This window comes from Melozone crissalis, unplaced genomic scaffold, assembly GCF_028551555.1.
Source record: "Melozone crissalis strain CALT ecotype California unplaced genomic scaffold, PUWL_Pcris_2 ptg000066l_1, whole genome shotgun sequence".
NCBI lineage: Eukaryota > Metazoa > Chordata > Aves > Passeriformes > Passerellidae > Melozone > Melozone crissalis.
Genome location: NW_026535844.1, coordinates 7597839 through 7617014, shown reverse-complemented (window position 1 = coordinate 7617014; position 19176 = coordinate 7597839). Strand labels below are relative to the sequence as shown.

The window sequence follows — 19176 nt, the reverse complement described above, 5'->3', positions numbered from 1 at the left end:
TTACTGTATCAATATTGATGACTGTTTCAATTTTATCAGCACAAATCACACCTATTTACCACATTGTTCTCTCTCAGTGTGTGCAGGGCCTGGATTTCCTCCATTCCAAGCGGGTGATCCACAGGGATCTGAAGAGCTCCAACATCCTCCTGGGCACGGACGGCTCTGTCAGGCTGGGTGGGTGTTCCTGGCCAGGCACGGCGCTCCCGGGCTGCGGGTGTGGGGCTGCTTCCCAGGGAGGGCCAGAGCCCCACAAGGGCTGCTGGGGGCACTGCCCGGCCCCTGCTGCCAGCTGAGAGCGGCTGCCCCTGCAGAGAGCTCAGCAGAGGAGCAGGGTGCCAGCAGTGCCTTTGCTCTGCCTATGGCCCTGCCAGAGGGGCAGCAGTGGGAATCTAAAGCTCCAAGGGAATCAGTAAAAGCCACTGCATGAAAGCTGAGGGTTTCTTGAAGGGTCCAGTTCCATCTTTCCTTGGCTACAGCCCTGAGGGCTTTTCCAGCTGACTTCACTACTGCACTCTCAGACCGAGAGTGGGGAATCTTGGTGCTTGGTTTCCTCATTCCAGCTGCCTTTGACAGGGTTTGTTTCTGTCCTCAGTGATTTTGGCCTCTGCACTCAGCTCAGCCCTGAGCAGGACCAGCGCAGCTCCATGGTGGGCACTGCTCACTGGATGGCCCCAGAAGTTGTGACCAGATCTCCTTATGGCCCCAAGGTGGACATCTGGGCCTTTGACATTGTGACCATCGAGATGGTGGAAGGAGAACCTCCTTACTTCAGGGAAACGGTGGCCATGGTAAGAGGCAAATTCTGCAGAGGCTGCAGAGGCCTGTGAGCACAGGGGGACCCTGCACTGGGAGCAGCAGCTGGAGGTTTCTTTACATGGGAAGGGAATTCTCAGAGGACTCCAGCCTCAACACAGGAGAATATTCTTCAGTGTCCAGCAACAATTTGCTTTGGGATTTATGTTGTTGCAGCTCATCTGGCTGTGAGGATGACCTGGAAATATGAAGCAAGTGCATCAGGTCTAATGTTACCTTGCAAGAAAACCCCAAACCAACCCCAAATCCCAGCCCCAAACACAACAAGGTTTCTGCAGGAGCTTCTAAAAGACCTTTTACAAGATGATCTCCCCCCTGATTCTTCTCACTGCGAAACTTGTTGAGAACATGAAGATGATTGTTTAACATCCCCATAGTCTAACATATTTCTTTCCTAGTCCAAGCTACTTTCTCTGTGTCACCAAGCTTGAGCTTTCAGCATCACAAACCTCCTGTTTCTTGCCTGGCAGTTTCTGGGATGGGGCATCAGGAATGCATTTACTTGAGTGTCAGTGGCACTGCAGAGATGACCTTGATGTAAGAATCCTCTGAAATAACACAGGCAGACCACACTGACTCTGGAAAATGGCCTGTAAAGCTGGTGTCCACATTTGGAGAAGCAAAATATGCTATTTCTGATGGAGGTTCCTACTGACAGAGTCAGCCAATGAAACTGGCTCTCAAGGCGAGATCATTTGGATGTTGCAGTGGCTGTGGCAGCCCCAGGGTTTGGGTTTTTGGCTGGCATAGCAAAATGAGCTCTGAGCAGCATCTGTGGCAGGGAGGAAAGTGCCCCTGGAGCTGGGGCTGAGGCCCCAGCGTGGATGTGAGCCCGTGTGGGTGTGAAGGGAGCTGGCAGAGCGCTGAGTTTGCTTTCCCTGCAGGCTCGCGCTCTGATGCGGCAGAACGGGACCCCGCAGCTGCAGGAGCCCCGGCGCCTGTCGGCTCTGCTGCGGGACTGCCTCGAGTGCAGCCTGGAGCCGGACGAGGAGCGGCGCTGGGCTGCCCAGGAGCTGCTGCAGCTGAGGGCCAGGGGCTGCAGGGGAAGCAGCAGCGCCAGGGAGGGGTTTTCTTGTGGGGCCCCCTCCGACAGTCTCCAGTCTGGCTGCGTTCCACACGCAGAGCAAGCAGAATCCTCGCCTGCTGTGGCTTGGCAGCTCCTTTGGAGCTCATCTGGGCCTGGTGCCCCACAGCGAGCAGGGACATCTTCAAGCAGCTCAGGGGGCCCAGAGCCCTGCCTGACCCGAGCTTGGATGTTTCCAGGGAGGAGGCACCTCCCACATCTCTGGACACCTTCTGTCAGTGTTTCCCCACTCTGCTGGTTAAAAAATTCTCCTTAGATCTAATCTGAGCCTGTTTCCCTCTCCTGAGTTTCAAACCATTTCCCTTTGTCCTGTTGCAACAGAGCCTGTGAGGAACTTGACTCTGGAAAGTAACAGTTCATTTCTTTCCTTTGTATCCTTTGGGCAGCACCCATTTTTATCATCAGCCAAGCCTCTCTCCAGCCTGACCCCTCTGATCACTGCAGCAAAGCAACTGAGGGAGCAGCGGAGGAGATGAAGCCCTTGAGGACAGCTTTCAGTTACAGTAGTCAGGACAACTAGTTAGTTATGGTAGTTAGCACTGGTAGTTAGTTATGGTAGTTAGCACTGGTAGTTAGTTTATGGTAGTTAGGACAGCCTGTTTGTTATGGCAGTTGTTTGAATAAAAACTCTCTTAACCCTCAACTGCCTTGCCGTGTCCCTTCCTTCTCCCGCTGTGCCTCAGCTGCCCGGAGCAATGTGAGGGGAGAGCGGGCCCAGCCTGGCCCAGAGCTGAGCCCCAGCAGAGCCCTGGCAGAGCCCAGAGCAGCCTCGGCACCTGCAGAGTCAGCCTGGAAGGAGGCGCTTGGAGCCTTCTCGGCTGCACCCGGCTCTTGGGTACAAACTGGGTGTGCTGGAAAATGTCACCGGCTCTGCACGAGGGCAGAAGGGGCCCGGGGAAGGCCCAAGTGCTCCATGCAAGGGAAAAACCTGACCTGGGATTGGTATAAATAACTGGATAGTGTTGGCTTTTGCTATTATGTATTGACTTCTGCAAATTTTTCTTAATCACACTGATTTTGATAGAGTACAATTTTGTCGTGGTTTCACTGACAGGAAGTAGGGGTTTTTTTTTGGGATATGCTGTGGTTACCAATAGATTCTCAGGTTTTGACATTGGCACCTGATGTAGCCACTGAGGTTTGGAGACACCTCTGAGAACACACAGGGGTTAAAAACCAGAGCTGCTCCTGTGGGAAGCTCTCTTGGGACTTTGAGGGAAAGAGCTCGGATCTCCCCCCCCCATCCAGCTGCTGCTGCTGGGCAGGGGAGGGGCAGCCATGTGGTAGGCCTGGGCCTGGACAGAGATGGGAGGTGAGGAGGCCCTTGAGGATGGAATGGTGGAAGAGCGCCAAGAGACATCGGGCAGCCACCCCCCACCCCTCCCCAGGGGAGAGAGAGCGAGAGAGCCGGCATCTGAATTTGATAGCGGTGCCAGCCCAGGAGGAGAAGGGGGGGGTGCAGCGAGAAGGTGCCCGGCAGGGCAGCGTGGGAGTTCCGGAGCTCCAGACAGGCATGAGACTGAAATTTTTAACCCTTTTCTTGCATGATAGAAACCTTGCAAATGCTGGTCCTCCTGGAGCTGAATGAGAAGAGAGATAAGAGATGAGATAAGAGGGGATGGGCCACGAGGGAAGTGCAGAAGACTCTTGAGTGGGGGGAGAGATGACAGAGTGGCCTTTTGGCTGGACTTTTCTTGTGTGGCCATAGAGTGAACCATTTTTTTCCTGTGACACAGAGACTGCATTTAGGGGGAGGCAGTGCCTCAGAACCAGGAGGGTTCAGTGTGGGTACCCCTTGGCCCCAGGGGGTGAAAAATTGGGGGGGACAGATGTCCCCAAGGAGAGACTGTGTCTTTTTTGGAGTGAGACAAGGCACCCTTGAAAGACAACCCTAGAAGCAGCTCTGGTCCATGCACAGTGGTGAGAGCACGGGGCATGGAAGGAAGGTGTCACGATGGCAAAGGATTTTCCGGGCGGTGCTGAGTGACATGGGAGCACACGAGGTTTCAGCGTGTTTCCAGGGGAAGCCTATGGTGCAAGAAGGACTCCTTTCCTCTTGATGAACTGAAGATTGAGTATTCTAAAGGGTGGTGCCAGACTGAGAGTTGGTGATTTGGGGGGAATGTATTGCATTGGGAAATTTGGTGGGTGGGAGGAGGAAAATGCTTTTGTAAAGTTTTCATTTTCCTTGTGTTTTTTTTTTCTTTTCTTGTAGTTTAGTTAATAAAATTTTCTTTATTTCTAAGCAGGAGCCTGCTTTGCTTATTCCTGGTGACATCTCACAGCAGACACCAGGGAGAGGGTATTCTCATGGGGGCGCTGGCATTGTGCCAGGGTCAAACCATGACACATGGGAAGGTTGAATGGGAAACCCACTTCTGTCCTGGCAGCACGGGTGCATCAGCTCAAGGAGGGAAACACTAACCAAGGGAGTTCCACTAAAGTGAAGGTACCTCTAGCATGTATGCCCAGGAAAGGGGGGCCCTGCCTGTAGCCAGGGAGAGGCACGGGAAAACCAGATCTTTTGGACGGTGTGGATCCGATGGCCTGGCACATCAGAACCACAAAAATACAATGTCTTAGTTGATATTGGTGCGCAGTGTACCCTGATACCATCGGGGCATGTGGGGGCAGAACCTATTTCCATTGACGGAGGGATCCCAGCAATTGACCCTGTTGGGAGCTGAGGTGAGCCTGACTGGGAAGGAGTGGATCCTTCCCAGAAACATCCTGTTGTGACTGGCCCAGAGGCCCCGTGTATTCTGGGCATAAACTTCCTCCGGAATGGCTTTACAAAGACCCAAAGGGACTCAGGTGGGCTTTTGGAATAGCTGCTGTAGAGGCAGAGAACATGAAGCAGTTGAACACCTTGCCTGGACTATCAGAAAACCCATCTGCAGTAGGACTCCTGAGGGTAGAACAGCAACAGATACCAATTGTCACCCTGACAGTGCACCGCCGGCAGTATTGGATGAATTGGGATGCCGTGATCCCCATCCACAAAATGATCCATGAGCTGGAGTGCCAAGGGGTGGTCAGCCAAACCCACTCACCCTTCAACAGCCCCATCTGCAGCAAAGTGGTTTGCCACCATCGGCATTGCTAATGCATTTTTTTCAATTTCTCTGGCAGCAGAATGCAGGCCTCAGTTTGCTTTCACCTGGAGGGGTGTGCAGTACACCTGGGACCAACTGCCCCAGGGGTGGAAGCACTGTCCCATCATCTGCCATGGACTAATCCTGGCTGCACTGGAAAAGGGTGAAGCTCCAGAACAGCTGCAGTACATTGATGACACCATTGTGTGGGGGAACACGGTGATGGAAGTATTTGAGAAAGGAGAGAAAATCATCCAGAATCATCCCCATTCCACACCTGCTGTGCACCGCCCACTTTTGTTTCTGTCCAGGCACCGCCCCTTTTCCACACCCCTTTCATTGCCTGCCCCTTCCCACGCTCCTATTCCAGCCCCCCAGGCCTCTCATCTCCCCATCGGCCATCACTCACTGGGCTCTGCCCCATTTCCCACAGTCCCATTTCTAACTCTTTTCAGTCCCTGCCCCCTCCCTGCTCTGTCGCTCCCCACTGGCCGCCCCGAGCAGTCCTCCCCCTCTGTGGGCATGACTACAAGACCGATTGGCATTTATTGAATGGCTCCACGCAGGGTTTTGGAGCCAGCCTGGCCCTGGCAGGGCCCAGTGCAGGCTGGGGATTCGGGGGAGGCCAAGGGGTGTCCTGACACTCTGGGTGGGGCTCATGGATCAGGGTGGTCCCAGCACTTTGGGGGGACAGTGAATGGGGGGGCAGTGAAGGAGGGGTCCCAGTGCATGGGGGAGTAATGAGCCTTAATTGGTCTTATCCTGGCAAGCTATGACAGCTCCAGAGCTCAGCCCCCAAGGGGACTGAGTGCCAGAGGCCAGCTCGCTCAGACCAAGGCCGCGGGTCAGCCCCTAGCAAGCAGGGAATATTCAGCTCTTATAGAGATTAGCCAGCTCTTATGATTTCAGCTTTGCTTGCTAGGTAGCTTGCCCTTGGCTTGAGGCTCCAGCAGACGGTAGAGAGAGGAGAAGGAGAAGACGCCAGCTGTTCCACGAGTATGGCTTTATTGGAGGGGTTCGTGAAGGGTCTCAGCACTTCTTCTAAGTTAGTAGGGGTACAGTATGCTACTTTTATAGCCTTGGCCCAGTTCCAATCTTGACCAATGGCAAAGGTTAGAGGGACCATAAGTGACCAATAGTAGGGTTAACAAGATATTGCCTTACATGGTTTTAGGCATAGGTTATAGGGCGGATGTCCCTGGAGTCAGGAAGCTTCTTTGCTGCTGTGTCAGCATTTCTATTATTCAGATTCTCCACGGGGCCCTGGCTAAAGCTGTGGGTTTCACCACAGGGGAGGCCCTGGTAAATTCAGGGGTGTCCCTGGTGATAATGGGGTGTAGCCATGATATTTTCTGAAAAACCCTTTCCTTAGGATTTTTTCTCCTGAGAAGCTGAGAGGCCTCAGAAACAAAATGTAAACAATGGTTACCTGCTGCTGTGGAATGCAACAGGCGCATCTGTGATTGATGTCATGTGGTTGTTTCTAATTAATGGCCAATCACAGCCCAGCTGTCCGGACTGTCTTGGTTCTTGGTCAGTCACAAGCCTTTGTTATTCATTCTTTTTGTATTCTTAGCTGGCCTTCTGATGAAATCCTTCCTTCTATTCTTTTAGTATAGTTTTAATATAATATATATAGCATAAAATAATACGTCAAGCCTTCTGAAACACGGAGTCAGCATCCTCTGCTCTTCCCTCATCTGAAGACCCCTGCAAACACCATCACAATGGGGGGTCCCGGTGATAACAGGGCGGGGGCGACAGGACCGAGCCCCAAGGGACCATTATAATACCATTAAAAAGGCTCTGCAGTGGACAAAAAACCTAGATAGATTATATTGTACTAACAAGTAGATACAAGGAATTATCAATAATTGATATCAATATCAAGCACCATAGCAAAATAATTGTGATCAATTACCATGTGCAAAAGCCAATACAGAAATGCAAAAGCCAATTATTATATTGCCATTTATAACACAGTTCTGCTGCAGCCACAGCGGAAAGCTGCCTCTGCTGCAAGGCACTGAGGGGGTTCATTCACCCCCTGACTTGCCACTATGTCCCTGCGTGTCCCTGAGTGCCGCCAGAGTGTCCCCAGAGTGTCCCCAGTGACATCACCCCAGGAATTCCCACCAAGAATATCAATGAAAATTGGCAGAAAATTCCCCACTTTTGTCCCAAATCCTGTGCGGAGAGGAGGGAGGGCACAGATGACATAAGCGATGTCCCCAGTGATGTCACCACCCCCAATGACATCACAGCGGTGACATCACTGTCCCTGCAGCAGTTTTGGGATGTCCTCCATGGCTTTTTGGCATTGCTCGGCCACCGTGCTGCTGCCGGGGCCACCACAGGGACTGAAGAGGAGGTCGTGGATGTTCCCAAGTGTCCCCAGCAGGTGATGCATGAACAGGCGAGTGCTGGCCTCCCACAGCTGCTCAGCCTCAGCCACGGGGGCCTCCAAGGCCTTTGAGACATTGTGGGACGCCTCCTTTGTCCCCTCCAGGGCAGCGTCAATGTCCCCGAGCAGGTGCCGCATTTTCCAGGGGTACCCTGTGGCTTTGTCATACGTGGTCACCAAGCATTCCAGTGGACCCAGGGCCACACCCACCCACTGTCCCCTCCTGGTGGCTGCCCTTGCCTGGCTGGCGGCCAATATGGCCTCTCTCATGGCCTTGGGGGCTGCCACCACCTCATGGTGGCCACTGCCACATGGGCCTTGTGTGCAGCCACTGCCAAGGCCAAGTCCTTCATGGCCAGAAACACTGGCGGCCGCTGGGCCATGGCCATCAGAGTGTGCATTGACATCCCCGGGCGGGTGGCCTTGTCCCACAGGTCCCCAGCCTGGGCAGCGGTGGTGGCTGCAGCACCGGCCTCAGCAGTATCCATGTCCCTGCAGGTGTCACAGAGATCAGCGGCCTCCCTGGCCAGCTGGACCCAGCTCTCCATGAGCGTGGCCACCAAGTCCCTCCAGACACTGGCCCAGAAGATCTGTGGGTTGATGTTGCAGAACTTGAGGACTCTCAGGGACCAGGCCAGAGTGAGGACATTGAATCTGCCCGGGGAGTTGACATCGCCATGGTCGAGGGTCTAACAGAGGTGCCAGGTGAAGTTCCTCAGGGCTGCGAGCAGGGACTTTGGGTACACACGCTGCCACACACACTTGTATGGCCTGGTCAGTGTGGCCGCCACCTTGCCCAGGGTAGTCACCACAGCCACCAGTGGCTCTAGCAGCTGGGGAGAGGAAAGAGGAGGTGTCAGGGACCCCGTGGCACTTGTGGCCACCTGTGGTGGGTCCCTGTGCCCTCCCAGGGTCCCCTTTGTCCCCTCCTTGGAGGGCTCTACTGTCCCTTCTATCCCTTTGTCACCTCCTCGTCCCCTCTGCCAACCCCCCTGACAGGCCACTCATCCTCTCTGCCACCTCCCTGCCACCCTCGGTCCCTTCTGCCACCTCCCTGCCACCCTCAGTCCCTTCTGCTGCCTCCCTGCCACCCTTGGTCCCCTCCACTCCTCTGCCACCTGCCCCCATCCTGCCACACACTCCTGTCCCCTTTGTGACCCTCTATCCCCCTGCCCCCTCCCTCCACCCCCCGTGTCCACTCTGCCACCTCCTTGCCAGGATTGTCGCACCTTGCAGGGGTCCATGGCCGCTGGGGACACGCTGGGGACACTCCAGGCACACTCCAGGGACACTCCAGGGGTCGAACACGGCCAGGGTGGTGCTGGCTGAATCCAGCAACACTGCGGGGACATGGGGACACTGAGCAGGTGGCACCAGGGACACAGCATTGCCACCAGTTCCAGCCCAGCGCTGCTGGTTCTGTCCCTCTGTCACCATAGACTTGACATCACCAGAAAACCTTTTTCATAGGGGCCATTGATCAGCCGTTCTAAACCAAATACTGGACATATGTCAACTCCCAAGGTGGACTGAAGACCCTGCATGGGTCGACCAATGGCCCTTATGAAAAGAATATCTACTAAATTTAAAACAGCTTGTGGAACAGCAATTGCCCTTAGGCCATATCTGTTGATCTTCTAGCCCCCGGAACACCAATATTCTGTATACCTAAGCAAAATGGCAAGTGGTGAGCTATTAATGGGCAGTAAATGCACTTATTGAAGCTATGGGTGCTCTTCCATCAGCTATAATGATGCCATTCAATTGGCTCTTAGTAATGTTAGACCTAAAGATTGTTATTTCACCATACCTTTACACCCTGATGATGTACCTCTGTTTGCCTTTTCTGTGCCTACCTCCAATCATGCAGAACCTCAGCCTTTGAGGCTTTGTGTTAGTCACCCTCACTTTAAATGAATTACAGAAACTGCTGGGTTCTTTGAATTGGCTGCATCCTGTTTTGGGTACATCCACAGAACTTTCACATCCTTTGTTTGGCTTACTCAGAGGAAACCCCCACCTGCATTCGCTTTGACAGCTTATCCCAGAAGCTAGAAGTGCCCTTGCACACTGTGCTCAAGCAATAGAAAACCAACAGAATTGGAGAGGGGATCCTGATAAATCTGTGTACCTTGCCATAATTGGTAAAAAATTTCAACATTTTGCTGTTCTGTTTTGATTGTTTGCTAATGATACAGACCGTTTGCCTGTGTTAGAATGGTTATTCTTACCTCACATAGCAACAAAACCTGTGTGGACTGTTAATGATATGTTCTCTTATTTAGTTAAGAAAAGTAGAAACAGATTGCAAACTCTCAATGGCCAGGATCATCATGCCATCAACGTACTTGCAAGTAAAGAAGACTCTGACAGCAACTAACTTCCAAATTGTGCTTGCAGGTTTTTCTGGACAATTATCTATCCATTATCCCTCACATCGTTTATGGACAGAGATGGGTAACCTCCCCCTGCACTCAAAGCATCACTGCAGCACGACCCCTGTCAACAGACCAGGTGTTTTTACAGATGCATCCAGCAAAACCAACAAAGGTGCAGGGATTTGGCATGAAGGTGACTCTTTCCAGTGGCATAAAAGGGTGTTAATGTTAAAGGATGCCTCGGTGCATATTTTAGAATTGGCTGCTATCCGCTATGCCCTTCAGTGATTTTCACAGGAACCACTTAACACCGTAACTGATTCCTTGTATGCTGCCAATGTTGTATTCCATTGACAATTTTCCTATTTAAAGCATGTTAATAACTATCTTTTGTTTACAGAGTTAAGAACATTGTGGACTTTAATTAACAGCCAGCTGCATGATTTTTATGTGTTGCATGTTCGCTCCCACACAGGTTCACCTGGCCCTATTGCAGAAGGTAATAACTATGCAGATGTCATTGTCATGACAGGTGTGGTACCAAATACTGATAAGTTTTCTCCTCGAGCCAGGTCTCATGAGCTCTTAGAGGACTTATCACACCCAAGATAGCTCAGCTACTTCAAATGGCATAAAATTAGCAGGATGACTTCTGAGGTAGTGTTGGAAACAGGAAAGATTTAATAAAAGGCAAATAACAAAGCTCTTGGCAGAGAAAACCTGAGCCAGGAGCAAGAGGTTCTTGCTCCTGCTAAAAACACCCCACAAAAACAATGATTTCTTTTGTTCTCTTCTTTTTCTAGTGAATTACTTAGGTGGGACTTTTTGGCTTCTATCCAATTGGGTAGTCTTAAGTTTGAGATGAAGTCCCAAAGGTTCTCTGAGGTGTCTTTTTACCAAATTGAGGAGAGAAACTTCTGGGTTTTTTCCTTTTTAAGGAGATAAAGGATAATTTGGTCACTCTTTCAATAGGGGGAACATTCCTACAAAATACTTTTGCACAGGCCAAGCTATGTCACAACTTTTTTATACCAGAATGCTTATTCTCTTCACAAGCAATTTCAAATAACTTCCTCACAAGCCCATGATATCCTGTTGTCTTGTCCCTCCTGTCATGAGGTTGATCCTGCTCCTTTAGCAGAAGGCACTAAGCCCTGAGGTTTAACTCCTAACTCCATTTGCAAATTGATGTCACCCCTATCCCAGAGTTTGGTTGCTGTTGCCTTCTGATGCAAGGCAAGGCGACCTGGTTCTGAGGAAACGGCACGGCGACCCAAACTCTCCAGGGTCACTCGGGCCAAGAACACACGCAGACACCAGTATGGTGGACGGTTCAAGACCTTTATTGTCCCATCTCGTAGGGTTTTATACTGGGAAAGTTTTTTCTCTACCTCAGGGGGTCTTACCTTACTGTAATTGGTTAGTAAGGAGTCGAAAGTTACTAATGTTAGGGGGGACTACATTCTTGGGTGATCCCTTATCACTAGGCGTTAGGGGGAGAGGAATCCTGCTGCTTTCCGTGACATTGCGAGATTTTCCGAGCGCCTAACCCTATCTACTACATCTCCCCCCGCCTTTTTTACAAATGAATGAAGTAGTCATATACATAGGTACTGAGATGAGGCATGGGGTTGTTGACAGATAAAGGGGTTTGGTAAACTTGGGTAGAAAATCTTGTGACTGGCAGTGTTCCTTGGTCGAACTCACAGCAGTTGCTGCCGGCCTATGAACAGGATGTTGGCCCGTTCTAGGCGGGTCTGAATGAATGAGACCAGCTTGTTCAGCAGGCATGGTCTGAAGGTGACAGCTAAAAGTAGCATTGCCAATGGACCTATTAGGGTGAGATTAGGGTGGTTAGCCATGGTGATTGATTGAACTAGGACTCAAACCAACTCTGTTGGGCTTCTCTGTCTTTCTGTCTCTGAGCCAGTCTGTTTCGGAGTTCTGCCCTGGAGTCTCTCACGACTCTCATGTGGTCTGCATAGAAGCAGCATTCTTCCTTCAAGGCGGCACATTGACTCCCTTGCTGCATGAACAGGAGGTCTAGACTTCTCCTGTTCTGCAAGACCACTTCTGAGAGTGAGGAGACTGACTTCTCTAGAAAGGAGATGGATTTCTCGATCTTCTGCAGGTCTTTGTCAATTGTTGCCTGCAGTTGTGACAGTCTTTGGTGCTGGGTTGCTAAGGCTGAGACTCCTGTGGCTGTTCTGGCTGCTCTTAGGCCCAGCAGCATTGCGATAGTTATACCTGTTACTGTTTCTCTTTTGTGGAGCCGGCTGGGTTCCTCAAAAAGGTTGTACACTTCTTCATCTGAGTGGTACAGGACCCTAGGAACAATCAGAACTTGGACACAAAAGTCGTTAGAGTCATCGAATTTGGCAAGGAACACACAGGGACTCACTCTAGATCGCTGGCAAACTCACATCTCAGACGCGGATGGGACTACTTACTTATTGATTTTCCCGTTGGGTTTGACAACTTCGGTGCAGACGTTGCCTTTCTGCTTAGCTAGGGTTGCATTGCCAAAGCATCTGCCCTGGCCTGTGACTTGACTCAGGGTGATTCTTTTGCGGGGGGTGTCTCATCTACATTGGTTGGGTGCATCTGCTGTGGAGTAACTGAAGGGAGTGTTTAAAGCGACTCTTTCGTAAAAGGGAGGTTCGACGTTGTAACAAAGCTAACAGGATTCGGTTAGGTTAGGGTTAGTTTCATTTGGGGATAGGAAGGTAGCTTCTAATATACGAAGGATTGGATCTAAATCTGACTCGGCTAAATGGTCTACCCGAAAGGCTTCTACATGGCCGGTCGGGATATCAGCGACTCTTGTGGGCAAGGCTTTGGGGTGGGTCGCGTTTCTCCCTTTCGGCGCGCTTTTAATCACTTTGTTGGGTCTGACCGCTCGGGGTGCCGACGGTTGGAGACTGATAATTCACACATTCACTCTCTCTTTTGACTTTTGAAGGACTACTGTCTACGTTCTGCCTGTTGCCCAGCTAGGGTGATGTGGCTGCAAGACTGTCATGTTGTAGCCTGTACATTTTCGAAATTTGGGGATTTTATGGTGGTTTCAATAAAAGTTACCGTGGAGGAAGAGGGGTGTTTTGCAACCGGTGGGTGCCCAGGTGAACTGTAAGAATTTGTCGGGCTCTTGTGGATCCCACCCAGGCTCTGACGGTCTGGCATCTGTGACAATGGTTTCGCAGCCCCAGTGCCCACAATGTCTCCACCCTGGGTGATTGCAGTAGCTTTTCTCAGGGTTTGAAGCTGGGCACCAGTAGGATAGGTACATGTGCGTGGAGTGTGGGGAATGGGGGTCTACCTTTGGTTGTCCTGGAAACAGGTCGGTGATGCGGAGCACGAAGGATGGGGCGTTCGGTGTGGTGATTTCTTTGAGCACCTTGTCACTACTAAGGTGTCGCATGACCCACCTGAATGGCTGATTGGGGTAGTGATCTGGGCTGGCTTGCCCTCTGGCGACAAGCCTCAACAGCAAAATCACACAGAAACACCGTTGATGCTTGGGTTCCACCCGTGCGGGTCTCTCGGGCGCTGCCTGGCAACTTGGTGGTCTGTCGCTTACCTCTGGAATGGGGATGTACGCATCACGAGGATGCCCGACAAGCATGTCTTGTAAACAGAAACTCACAACTCTCATCAGTCTCATTCTGCTCGCTATGGAGGTCCGGTTTAATTGACTTAAGTGGACACCACCTGATTTTGCCGTCCTTTTTGACAGCTGCGTACCCTCGCCCCCGTGAGCATCAACCTCCAGCCCCGTTCCCATTCGCCTAGCTCGTTTCTAATTACCACCTGTGGGCCCCCTGCTCCTGTTTCTGCTCCCGGGCCTTCTGATCCTCCCTTTTCATCTGCTCCAGTCGCTCCAGCTGCCTCTGGCCCTGCTGGTACAGCTCCTCAGCCCTCAATGCCCACTCCTCTGCATTCTGCTCCACCTGTTTCACAATGCCCTGCCAGGCTCTCATCAGCTCCTGCTTCCTCTGGCGCTCCAGCTCCTCCTGGACCTCCATGCCCTTCTCCCGCTCCATTTCCATCATCTTGTCCAAGCGCTTCTCTTCCTCCGCCAGTTCCTCGAGGATCATCTGCTTCTCCAGGACTTGCCACTGACCGCCACGGGAGCTTCGCTGCTCCATTTCTGACACCTCGGCCGGCTGCCTCGTATTGTCCCAGATCATGTTGCACTTGGCACTGAGGAACAACGCGTTCAGTTCCCGCACATCTTCCTCCTCCTCCAGCTTCATCCTTGTCGCTCGCTGCAGCAGCTTCTGCTTCCCCTGCTGCAGCTCCTCATCCTTGTCTCTCCCGCGGTCCCTCTCGTCCTCCAGCTCTGCCTTTCTCTGCTCCTCGATCTGAGCCTTTTTCCGGGCTTCCTGCAACGTCCAGATGCCTTTCGCTGCGGCGTCCGCTTTGTCGTTGCCGATCTGGAAGTAGCCTTTGACTGGGTCGTGGCTGTTGATGTGAATGACTGACACAGTGCCCTGTCATGAGGAAAGTGCTTCTTGCAGCATAAGGGCTGCTGCAGATGTTGACACTCCTGGTCCCTTTTTTGTGTGAAGTGTTAAAGCCACCAGCTGGGTGCTTTTCGACGCCCAGGACTGCCCTCCGTTCACTGGAGGGACTTCTTTCAATTGCCAACGCCCGGGCCAATGTGCTTGGGGAATAATCGTGCAGTCTGATCCCGTGTCCACCCAAAACTGGAGCCCTACGACGTGGGGATCCTGACTGCCGTAAAGGCGGCATGTTCCCCACACCATCAGGGGTTCCTTCCCTATTCTCATGGCCGGGGCCACCCAGGGGTCCCACTCTGGGGCGCCTCCTGCTGGCCCTGTGACACTGGTGCGGCTTGTGGCGGTGGGGGCTGCGAGGGTACCGAGGGTGCTGCATAGCTCTGCAATTGCACTGCTGGCGGGGATGCGAAATTGACTGCTCCCTGTGGGGGCATGGGGTATGAGGGTCCCCTGCCCCACTGGGGGTTGGCATAGATGGGCCGTCTCGCATTTGCAGCGGGAGGAGGCTGAGACTGGCCCGCGCACCCCCTCCCTCTCCCGTTTCCCCGGGGCCGGGATCTACAGTCCCTAGCGAGGCGTCTTCCCACAGCTCCTACAGATCCCTCTCAGGCGTGCTTGGAGTGCAGGTACTGCCAGGGAAAGCTGTGCCGGCTGGGGACAGCTCGCTGAGTTGCTGCCCTTCCCCAGAAGCTTGGGCTAACGCGGTCGTCTTGCTACTCCTGCTTAAATACAATCCGCCCCGCCCCATGAAAAAGCATGCGGCCTATTTGCGTAATATCAAACGTGAGCAGATCGTTATTGCTAGAAAGGTCGTCTACAAGAGTGGGTACTACAGCTGAGTTGACCCTTTTTTCTGAAATCGCTTTGGCTTCTTTTGGGTTAACTAGGGTATATGCCCTTTGTTGGTTCTCCCACGCTCCGGCAACCCCCACCGGGAAAGCGTGCATGGAGGCTGCCGGTGCCCGGTCCCCACAGGCTGCTTTTATTTTTCCCCCATTGGTGAGTTTGTGTTGCGATTGTTTCCCGATATTGTTTAAAGCTTTATTCAGTTTCGCTTGAAACCGCATTAATTCTGCTCTCTCGGTTTGCGAGTCCCAGCCGGACTTGGTCAGCTCTTCCGAGCTGTCTGAGCAGCTGTTACTTGACTCTGAGCCGGAAGCTGAATGCCGGTACCCTTCCGGCGCTCCGTGCCGTTTTGTGCGGCTCCGACCCTGCTCCTCCCTTCGGGGGTTGTGCCGTTCCCTCCCCCTGGGGTCTCCCCGCCTCCTGCCGGGGGAGGTCCTTGCCCCATAAGGACCTAATTTGAATAGAGCGCTCTGGTTGGTTTTGCACTCTACCGCGGGGACTGTCCCCCCTCCCCGCTCGCCCGCGCATGCGTTGTTAAGCAGGCTGACTGCATTTCCGCCCTTCTCCTCCTCCCTTCCGCCCTCGCCATGCGGTTCGGCGCCATTTTTAAACGCGCATGGCGGGGGCGAGTTTTTACCGATCCCGGCAGGGTCCGACCATCCGGCTGCGTTCTGCGCCTTCTCCGCGGGTCCCTGCCTGAAGCATCGCGCGCGCTGCTCTGCCTCTTCTGCTGGATCGGCGACCGGCGGGGAAGGGACGGATAGAGAAACCGCAGTTTTCTCGGATGGTTTCGCGGGGGGGCTAGGACCCGGCGGGCTCCGTGGGAAGGTCGGGGGGTCCCCTGGGGGTTCCGGGGGGTCTCCTGGGGGCTCCGGGGGGTCTGGGCTCGGGCTCGGGAAGGGGTGGAACGCGCCCGGCCCCCGCATGTTCCCGCCTTCAATCCGATCGCTCTCTGAGGCGGTTTGTGTCGCGGCCCCCACCCCCAGCTTTGGTGTAGCTAATAGACGTGTATGCGCGGCTTTCCGCGTCTCCTGTTCTTCTAACGTCTCGCGTAGGGTCTCTTCTACTTTCCCCCACGCTCTGAGGTTTTTACCTCTGCCTGCGGACTTAGAGTCCTCTGCTGAGGCGGCAGTGCACTTCTCCCGCGCTTCCGAATATAATATATTGACCGGACGTCCGATCGTCCCCAGCTCTAGGAGCCTTGCAATAGCAAGATTAGAGTTCCTGAGCTCACCTTTAATTCCCCATTGCTCACGAGCCTGACTTACGACCTTCGCTGTGGATTCCATGGTCCACGCTGGTCCGGAGGCGTCCCTCCCGCTGTAGTCCGACCCGCCGCTACAGCCGCTGCCCTCTGTCCAGGAGAATCCCCGAACCCCGGGGGCTGCAGCAGTCCCGGGTTCGGCACCAGTTTGTTGCCTTCTGAAGCAAGGCAGGCGACCTGGTTCAGACGAACAGCACGGCAGCCCTCTCACTAGGGCCACTCGGGCCAATGACACACGCAGACATCAATGTGATGGACGGTCAAAAGGCGTTTATTATCTCATCTCTTGGGTTTTTATAGTCTAAGGGGTCTCTACGTCAGCATGGGTCTGTCTTTACCTTCTATGGTTAGTAAGGGGTGGACAGTTACTGGGTAGGGGATGGAAAGTTACTGGAATTCGGTTAGGGGGGCTACTTTCCTATGTTAGTTTCTTATCTACGGGAAGCAGATGGTCTTATCTAAGGGGAACTGAGGGTCCTGCCTTTCCGTTACATCGCGAGATCTTCCGCAGCGCCTGTCCCTTTCTACCACAGTCCCCCTGTGCTCACAGGCCTCTGCAGCCACAGGAGAATTTGCCTCTTACCATGGCCGCCGATTCCCTGAAGTAAGGAGGTTTTCCTTCCACCATCTCGATGGTCACAATGCCAAAGGCCCAGATGTCCACCTTGGGGCCATAAGGAGATCTGGTCACAACTTCTGGGGCCATCCAGTGAGCAGTGCCCACCATGGAGCTGCGCTGGTCCTGCTCAGGGCTGAGCTGAGCGCAGAGGCCAAAATCAGCTGAGGACAGAAACAAACCCTGTCAAAGGCAGCTGGAATGAGGAAACCAAGCACCAAGATTCCCCACTCTCAGTCTGAGAGTGCAGTAGTGAAGTCAGCTGGAAAAGCCCTCAGGGCTGTAGCCAAGGAAAGATGGAACTGGACCCTTCAAGAAACCATGGAGGAAGGGGCGGGGGATGTGAGAGAGAAGAGGGGAAGGAGGCAGGAGGAGGAGCAGGGCGGGGGGAGAGATTGAACCGGGGCAAGAGAAGGGGGAGATGAGGAGAGGAGCAGAAACAGGAAAAGTAGCAGGGATCCCCCGGCCTTCATCGAGGTGTCCACGGGGGGCCAGGAAGATGTGGAACCCCCAGCCAGGTGTGTTCCCAACACGGGGGGCTCTGACCCTGGGGGTCACCCAGGATTATCCAGCGTGGATCCTCCCACAGGGGATGGAGATGGAGCAGCGCACGGAGCTCGTCCCGCACCGGGCACTGGGGGATCCGCGGGCAGCGACCCCTCCTCCCGGGCCCAGCCCCCACCCTTTGTCCCCCTCCCTTTGCCCAAATCTGTCCCATCGCCCCCCCCAAACCACTCCCCATCGCCCCCCAATAAACGGGCCCGGGGCCAACTGGGAAGCTTTATTGGGAGCACTGGGAGCAGGCACTGGGCGGGGGCAGAGCGCCAGCAGGGCTGGGGGGGACACGGGACCCCCCAAAATCAGCGGAGCGGGGACGGAGCGGGGGGTCCCGGCCGGGCCCGAGCCCACGGGGAGGGGCTGCGGCCGCCGCCAGCTCAGGAGCTCTGTGGGCACAGAAAAGGGGGTGACACCGGGCTGGGGGCCCCGGCGGGAGCGCACACGCTCCGCCACGGCGGGGACGCCACCCCCAGCACCCGCCCTGACCTTCTTGAGCAGGGAGAAGCCGAGCCCCAGCGCCAGGAAGACCAAGCCCAAGACGAAGCCCCCGATGCCCGTCAGCATCTTGCTGCGGGCGGCGTCCGGCGGCATCTCTGGGGGGTCCGCAGGGCTCAGCACCCCCAAAACCTCTCACCGACACCCCGAGCCTCTCCCAGCGCCCCCTCCAGGCTCGTTCCAGTCCCTCCCAGTCGCATCCAGCATCCTCCAAACCCCCTGCCCTTTGCACCCAGCGCCCCCAAACTCCCTCCCAGTGCCGACCATGACCCCCCAAGCCCATCCCACCCTCCCCAGCATCCCCCAAACTCCTTCCCAGCCCTTGCCCAGCCCCCAGCCCCTCTCCCAGTTCCAGCCCGGCTCTCTCCAGCTCCCTCCCAGTGGCTCCCAGCACAGCCCAGTGGCTCTGCCAGCGCCCCCAGGGGCTCCCCCGTACCCCAGTGCCGCCTCAGGGGCTGCTCCAGGCTGACGTGCTCCACCTGGCAGCTGTAGCTGAGCCCGCGCCGGGGCGGCGTTTCCAGCAGCACCAGCAGCTGGTAGGTCCAGTCCCCGTTGGGGACCACATCGGTGGCCACCACGTGCTCCGAGAGCTCCTGCTGGCCCTGGAACCACCTCACCTGGATGGCAGCAGGGTAGAAATCCATCACGGAGCAGAGTAGGCGGCCGGTGCCGGGCTGGGAGCTCGAGGGGGGAACCAGCGAGGTGGACACGCTGGGGGGCACTGGGAGAGACAGAGAAAGAGAGAGCGGGGACACACTGGGATCAGCTGGGGGGCACTGGGAGAGAGAAGGGAGGGGTGGGCTGGGCTGAAGAGGGACTGGGAATGGACTGAAATGGACTCGGAGTGACAGGGAATAGATTGGGCAACGTGGTGGGAGGGACTGGGAATGAGCTCGGTTGGATTTGGAATCTGCTGGGAGGGAGTGGGAGAGACTGGGAGGGAGTTGGGTGACACAGAGAGATGGGAAGGAATGGGGGAACTGGGAGAGAGGGTGGAGGTCTATGAGTGAACTGTGAATGAACTGGGAAGAGACTGGGAGAGACTGGGGAGGAACTGGGCATGGTCTTGGAGGGACTGGAATGGCACTGGGAGGGAT

At 54.4% G+C, this 19176-nt stretch overlaps 1 pseudogene; it reads left to right on the top strand.

Moving 5' to 3' along the window:
• LOC128945472 (zinc finger protein 208-like) overlaps positions 1-19176 on the top strand; it is a 294561-nt pseudogene that overhangs the window by 149747 nt on the left and 125638 nt on the right.